Below are 6,781 nucleotides of genomic sequence, written 5' to 3' on the forward strand. Positions count from 1 at the left end.
ACTCCGGGGGATTATGAGCATTGATGCAAGACATTTTGCATGACAGCTGCATTCAGTGCAGTTATTTTCTCGCATGCTCACTTCACTTGGTGACAGATTTGCTTCTAAATCTCTTGGTTCATGTGATTGGGATCGCTTGCTCCCGACACTTAGGAAATATGTAAACATCTTTTTCATGAATGAAATCATCTTTTTCAGATTTGCGTCTAAATCTCTTGGTTCAATCTTTTCTTTGACATGAATGAAATCATCTTTTTCCTCTGTAGAGTAACATGTTAGCTGTAAGCATGCACAAGAAGAAAGGACATGCTGCAACTTGCAAGCATACCAAGACTCTTTGAGACAACTTGGTTGCATCATTGTTAGCTCTTCTTTCAGTTTCGATCAGCATACGAAAATTTTGGATAAAATATATACACTTCCTGCGATATTTTCCTTCACCAAAATTTCAGAACTGGCCAATCTTACATTTGGGAAGCATGTTCTTATTATGTATAACTATAAGTTGGTCCACATAGAAATATTGAAACGCAATCCAACTAGTTCTCTTTCATGTGACTTGAGGTCAACAAAAACAACTTTGAAACCACAAATACATGGGTAGGTTACAGCAGCGGTCCTACGTTTTGGAGGTCCTAGGCGAACATCCTAAATGAGGCCTTCTACTCTATATGTATATTTATGTGATTTTTTTTTCTATAAGTTAAAAAAATATTATATGAACTCAAATTCACAATTGTAACATAAAAGAAACAATCAATGTGTAATTTACACAACAACTTTATAAAATGCATCACTTAAATTTCACTCATTTTTCATTTTTAGATTCAAAAGTATCAATTAACATAATCAAGTTTTTCTCCCATGTATTTTTCAGTTTCCTGATTCAACTAGGTTAATTGATTTAAGCTATAAATTTTTTAAAAATTGGGTCTTTATCGAGTTTTCTCTTTTTAATTTTGAATTGAGTAATTGCGCAAGTTTTTTTGTTCTTTTATCTTTTTTACAATTAATGGGCCTTTATTGAGTTTACACTTTTTAATTTTGAATTGAATGATTATGTAAATATTTTTTTAATTTACAATAGTTGGTTTGGGCATAACATAATACTTATATAATATAGTTTTTTAAATAATATAAGGTATTATACAAATTGGGGGCCCTAGACGACCGTTTTGTCTGCCTGTGCCCAGGGCCTCTCTTGATATGTTAACTTGCGTGTAGCTAGGGATATCTTTTTTCTTTATGATCAGGTTGATTGAATGAGTATAAAGATCGCACTTTCGTGAGAACTCAGAAACTTTGGTGGTCCAACTTTTCTTGGCATTCATGAGTTGTTTAAATCTATATGGCTAGCTCTTCTTTTGAAATCGTAGCTTTTTTATATTAATCTGTGCTAAGCATCAAAACACCATGCATGCATGTTTTTCACGCGAATATCTCAATTTAGATGCTTTTTTTCGAGACCAAAAGCTTTGCATTTCAATTCAAAGACGCATCAACTAATCACATCGACAGAGATATTATTGATATATTATTTATTTAAGACTCCAATTAAACTTCTATTATGTGTTATTGTCATTTGACAACAATATTATATAAAAACAGCATTTTAATTTTTAGTTGCACATTTTTACTTTAAAAAATTTCTCGTAGTCCTGGTATATTGGTACGATTCTTTCTCTTTTGAAAATTAGAAGATATCTCAAATTCCAATCTCTTTCTCTTTCTCTTTCTCTTTAGTTGCACATTTTGGACAATGTATATATTTTCTTCTTGTAATGCTAGGGGAGACAAGCAACTCGTCTCAATTTTTTTCCTTTTTTTTTTTCCCTATAATTGATCTGCTACCCACCCATAGTGGATGGGGTTATCTTCTCTCAGTTTTTTATATCAACTAATATGACACATACCATAACAATTAGTATGAATAAAGACATAAAAATAAGTTCATGAAAACTAAAATGGGTCTTGCAAGGAGCTTGTAGATCTTGTGATTAAAAGCAGTTTTCCTTGCACCCAAGATCTTGTGTTCAAATTCCTCTCTCTCAACATCGCTTATACGAAATAAAATGAAAATGAGTTATGTATTTGGACGTAGGGAATAGTCAGAGCATCTTTTGTATGGGTGAAAAAAAAGGGTTTTGAGAAAAATAAAGTTACTATGTTGGACTAATAGGAAAGATAGGGTCAAAGAAGAGAGGTGCGGTGAGTGAGAAATAAGGGGGGGGAATAATGCCTGGTAAAAACGAAGATTCCTCTGAACATTTACTGGGAGATGATGAGGGTCTGTTGCAGTTAAATACGGAACCAACCCCGCTTCCCTTCCCTCCATTCCCATACTTCGCTCGCTCGCTCCTGCTTTTCTCTCTGAGTCTAAATATAATAGAAAGAAACATACAAAGAAAACCACTCTCCTTAGCTTCATCACTCTCTTTAAACCTCTCTGTTTTCTTTTTTCCACTACTAATTGCATTAAGACAAGACATGGGTTTTTCTCCTTGCACTGTGATTTCCTCATAATTGCATTCAGATTCTCTCACCTTCGTTTCCGGCTACAGCTACAAGGTTTGCCGATTCTTTCCACTTACCTTTTTTTTTCTTTCTTTTTGCTTTGATTTCTCATTCATGTGGGTTTGTTTTGTTCATATCTGTTCTTCAATTGCCTGCATAATTTGGGATCTATCAATGCCTGGAATTTTCAATTCCTTTCTTTCTCAGCTCTCACAAGCTTCATTATTTTCCATGAAAGTAAATAAATTGTGACATATTGCAGAGATTTATCTAATGCACAGACATTTATTCTTTGTTTTGCTAAGCCTTGTGTTGTGCAACGTTATCAAAAACCCAATATAAAAATTTAGAAAAGGCAAAAACTTTTTCTTGATTTGGGCACGTGAAAATCAGTTTCTTTTCATCTTTGGAGTTGGATGGTAATTGGGTAATTACCGTAATGTCAAGCAACTTGGCCATCTTTTGTTGCTCTTGTTCAAGAATATTCCTGGATGTTATTTTCTGTTTCTCCATACTTCCCGTCTGTTCTCAAAGAAAGCAGAGGAAAAAGGGAGATATTTTCTTTGCGTGACAGATTTTTCAAGCAGTGAAATGAAAAGGTGTAACTGAAAATCATACTATATAATCTGGGCTTATAAAGCACAATTCTTTCATAAGTTTTCTGCTTCAAAGTTAATTATAAAGGTCTATTGCTTTTGCTTTCTCTAAGCTCCTGTAATATTGGAGATCATTTCCCTGTGTTGTTTCTAGTTCTTTCTTTGTTGTGTAGTGATTTATTAATTCTCCTTTATTTGATGGAAATTGGGTTGCATAAGAAATTATTTAACTCTAAGTTTATCCCTTTTATTTTGTCAGTTTAGAGCTCAGAAAACGAGTAGTTGTAGTTGCAGATGCAGATGCAGCTGTGTAGTTTGACCATATCCCTGCTTTAAAGAATTTTAAATTCACTGTTTGAAATTCATATGTAAATCCATCTGTCTGCTAATTCAGCTGCATCCATTGGCAATTTAATATATTCTAACTGATGAACATTTAATTTAGTTTCTGAATTTGACATAGACCAGCTTTTGTTTTCTTCTTATAGAAGAACAAAAGTATTTTATTCCACTTTCTTTAGAATTAATTTCACTTTATTGACCCATGACTTCCTATGCTCTGGGTCATTTTCTCATGTTTCTTTTAGTTGTCAATTGTCATCATTATCGCGAATTCGGTATACCATAGCGTCTTGACTTTCAAATTAGAGGTCTGAAATTCAAACTCCCATAACATAACATTAATTTTGTGTGTATGAGAAACCCTCCTCTTTAGCTTAGACTATCACTCCTCCTCATGCTTCTCCTAAAATAAAAGGTCGTATGATTCTCTTTAAAACTCATCTGCTCACGTAAGCTCATTGATTGTAGAGGAATCAAATCAACCCCTATTTTGTCTTCTTCTCAATACCTGTTTTCTTTTCTCTCTTTTTTGTTGTGCAATCACAAGTTTAATAGATTGATTTTTTTTCCTTCTGCAATCAAAATTTCAGGTTAAATAGTTGAAGAAAATACAACAAGGCAGACCAACTTTAGAGAAGGGGTGATTTTGTGATGGCCAAGGAACAACTGGACGTGCTGAATGCACTTGATGTGGCGAAAACACAATGGTACCATTTCACAGCAATTGTGATTGCTGGCATGGGCTTCTTCACAGATGCCTATGATCTCTTCTGCATTTCCCTTGTCACCAAATTGATTGGCCGCATATATTATCAACAACCTGGAGCTGCAGAGCCTGGAAGTTTGCCTTCAAATGTCTCGGCTGCTGTTAATGGTGTGGCCTTCTGCGGCACCCTCACAGGCCAGCTCTTCTTCGGCTGGCTTGGTGACAAATTGGGCCGAAAACGAGTCTATGGCATGGTCCTTATGGTCATGGTCATATGCTCAGTTGCATCCGGCCTCTCATTTGGGAGAGACGCCAAGGCTGTGATTTCGACACTTTGCTTTTTCAGGTTCTGGCTAGGCTTTGGAATTGGCGGCGACTATCCTCTCTCAGCCACTATCATGTCTGAGTATGCAAATAAAAAGACCCGTGGAGCCTTCATTGCTGCTGTGTTTGCCATGCAAGGTTTTGGGATTTTGGCTGGTGGAATGGTTGCAATTATAGTATCTGCAGCATTCAAGCACAATTTTCCTGCACCCTCTTATGAAGCTGATGCAGCTGCCTCTATTTTCCCACAAGCTGATTATGTTTGGCGAATTATTTTGATGTTTGGTGCACTCCCAGCTTTGCTTACTTATTACTGGCGTGCCAAGATGCCCGAAACTGCTCGGTACACTGCCTTGGTTGCCAAGAATGCCAAGCAGGCTGCTGCTGATATGTCGAAAGTTTTGCAGGTTGAGGTAGAAGCAGAGCAGGAGAAGATAGAGCAACAAGGAGGGAATGATTTTGGTTTGTTTTCCAAGGACTTTCTTAGCCGCCATGGCTGGCACTTGCTTGGAACTACCAGCACATGGTTCTTGCTGGACATTGCCTTCTACAGCCAGAATCTATTCCAAAAGGACATCTTCAGTGCCATTGGCTGGATCCCAAAGGCAAAGACCATGAGCGCTCTTGAAGAGGTCTTCAAAATTGCCAGAGCACAAACTCTCATTGCTCTCTGCAGCACCGTCCCCGGGTACTGGTTCACCGTGGCATTCATAGACAGGATTGGAAGGTTCACAATTCAAATAATGGGGTTTTTCTTCATGACAGTCTTCATGTTTGCCTTAGCCATTCCTTACCAGCACTGGACTCTTAGAGAAAACCGAGTTGGGTTTGTTGTGATGTACTCATTGACCTTCTTCTTCGCCAATTTCGGTCCGAATGCCACGACATTCGTGGTGCCTGCAGAGATTTTCCCAGCAAGGCTGAGGTCCACATGCCATGGTATATCAGCTGCAGCAGGGAAGGCTGGGGCAATTGTGGGTGCATTTGGATTTCAGTATGCAGAAAAGGGTATTGGGGTGAGGAACTGCCTTATAATTCTGGGTGTGGTTAACTTCCTAGGGCTGTTGTTTACATTCTTGGTGCCTGAGTCAAAGGGAAGATCACTGGAGGACCTGTCTGGTGAAGCAGAGCAAGAAAATGCAGCTCCATCAGAATCAAGGCAGCAGGAGATTGAAAGTGGCACAAGAACTGCTCCAGTTTAATTAGGCTTTATCTTTTCTTATCAGATTATTATAGCATTGTTGTGTAGGATTTTTCGAATGTTTGATCATGTTGCTTTATCTTCATGCTCTGAGCCTGTTTAGTGTTTGTGGTAGCCTACGTTCCAATTAAAAGTAATTAAAAAGAAAGTTGGCTAAATGCTCCTAATTTCCCAGTTGTAATTTTTTTTTAAAATATATCATTTATGCCCCCTCATCTAGCATTATCTTCTACTTGCTGTCCAAATAATTGCATGAATGCACTCTCTGATCAAATTTATGCAAATTATTACTTCATTTGGAACACTTTATGTTGCGCGGACACTTTAATTAGCCGAAGTGTTGGAGTATCAGACACTCGGACACGCGTTGAACACGATCAACAGACTTGGACGTGGTCAAGACACTCTCCAAACATAGTCAACCCATAGGCCATAGTCGAGACAAGGCATGAGCGACTTTGACATTTTCAAAAATAAAACGGAGTCAAAACGCAATTTTGGGGACAAATGTGGAAAGTTTTAACAATCTGGGGCAAAAATTATAATTTCAAAACTCTCTTATACTTATTCCAGTTACCTTATCTGCCCCTCTTCTTTCTCTCCCGACTTCCCCCCACCTTTTTCTTCTTCTCAATTTTTTTTTCATTTTTCATTATATTTTCTTCTCTTCTTGGTACTTGAGATCAATTTATGTTTTATTTTGTGTGGTTTTAATTATTATGTGAATGAATCATGAGGAATACATGAGTGCTTTTTTTATCTTATGGTATTAAAAATTGAAGTATGAACATGAACATTTTGTTTATTTAATATATAGAGTTTTTAACTTAAATGGTCCTTAAATTTATATTCGAGTTATATTTTGGTCCCTCAATTAAATTATTCATTCAAATGGTCCATCAACTCTTTGTTATTCAGTGCATTGGCCCTACTATTGCATTTTTTTATGAGTTTTAGTTATGTGAACGGCATATAAGGGATACAAGAAGAGTGTATACGTCTTTTCATAGCTCTTTTTTTTTTTAAATTAAATTAAATTTCATTATATAAAATAATAAAATAACATTTTCTAATTATATATATATATATAATAACATA

The 6,781-nt window shown here is 36.4% G+C and overlaps 1 pseudogene across 1 annotated transcript; it reads left to right on the forward strand.

Moving 5' to 3' along the window:
- Positions 1-2,310: 2,310 nt before the first annotated feature.
- On the forward strand, positions 2,311-5,893 carry LOC110748991 (low affinity inorganic phosphate transporter 1 pseudogene; annotated as a pseudogene). Its single transcript, XR_015832816.1, has 2 exons — positions 2,311-2,568; positions 4,043-5,893. The product of XR_015832816.1 is annotated as a low affinity inorganic phosphate transporter 1 pseudogene (transcript).
- The last annotated feature ends 888 nt before the right edge of the window (positions 5,894-6,781 follow it).

The sequence above is a fragment of the Prunus avium genome, chromosome 1, assembly GCF_965620075.1.
Source record: "Prunus avium chromosome 1, drPruAviu1.hap1.1, whole genome shotgun sequence".
In the NCBI taxonomy this organism is placed as follows: Eukaryota; Viridiplantae; Streptophyta; class Magnoliopsida; order Rosales; family Rosaceae; genus Prunus; species Prunus avium.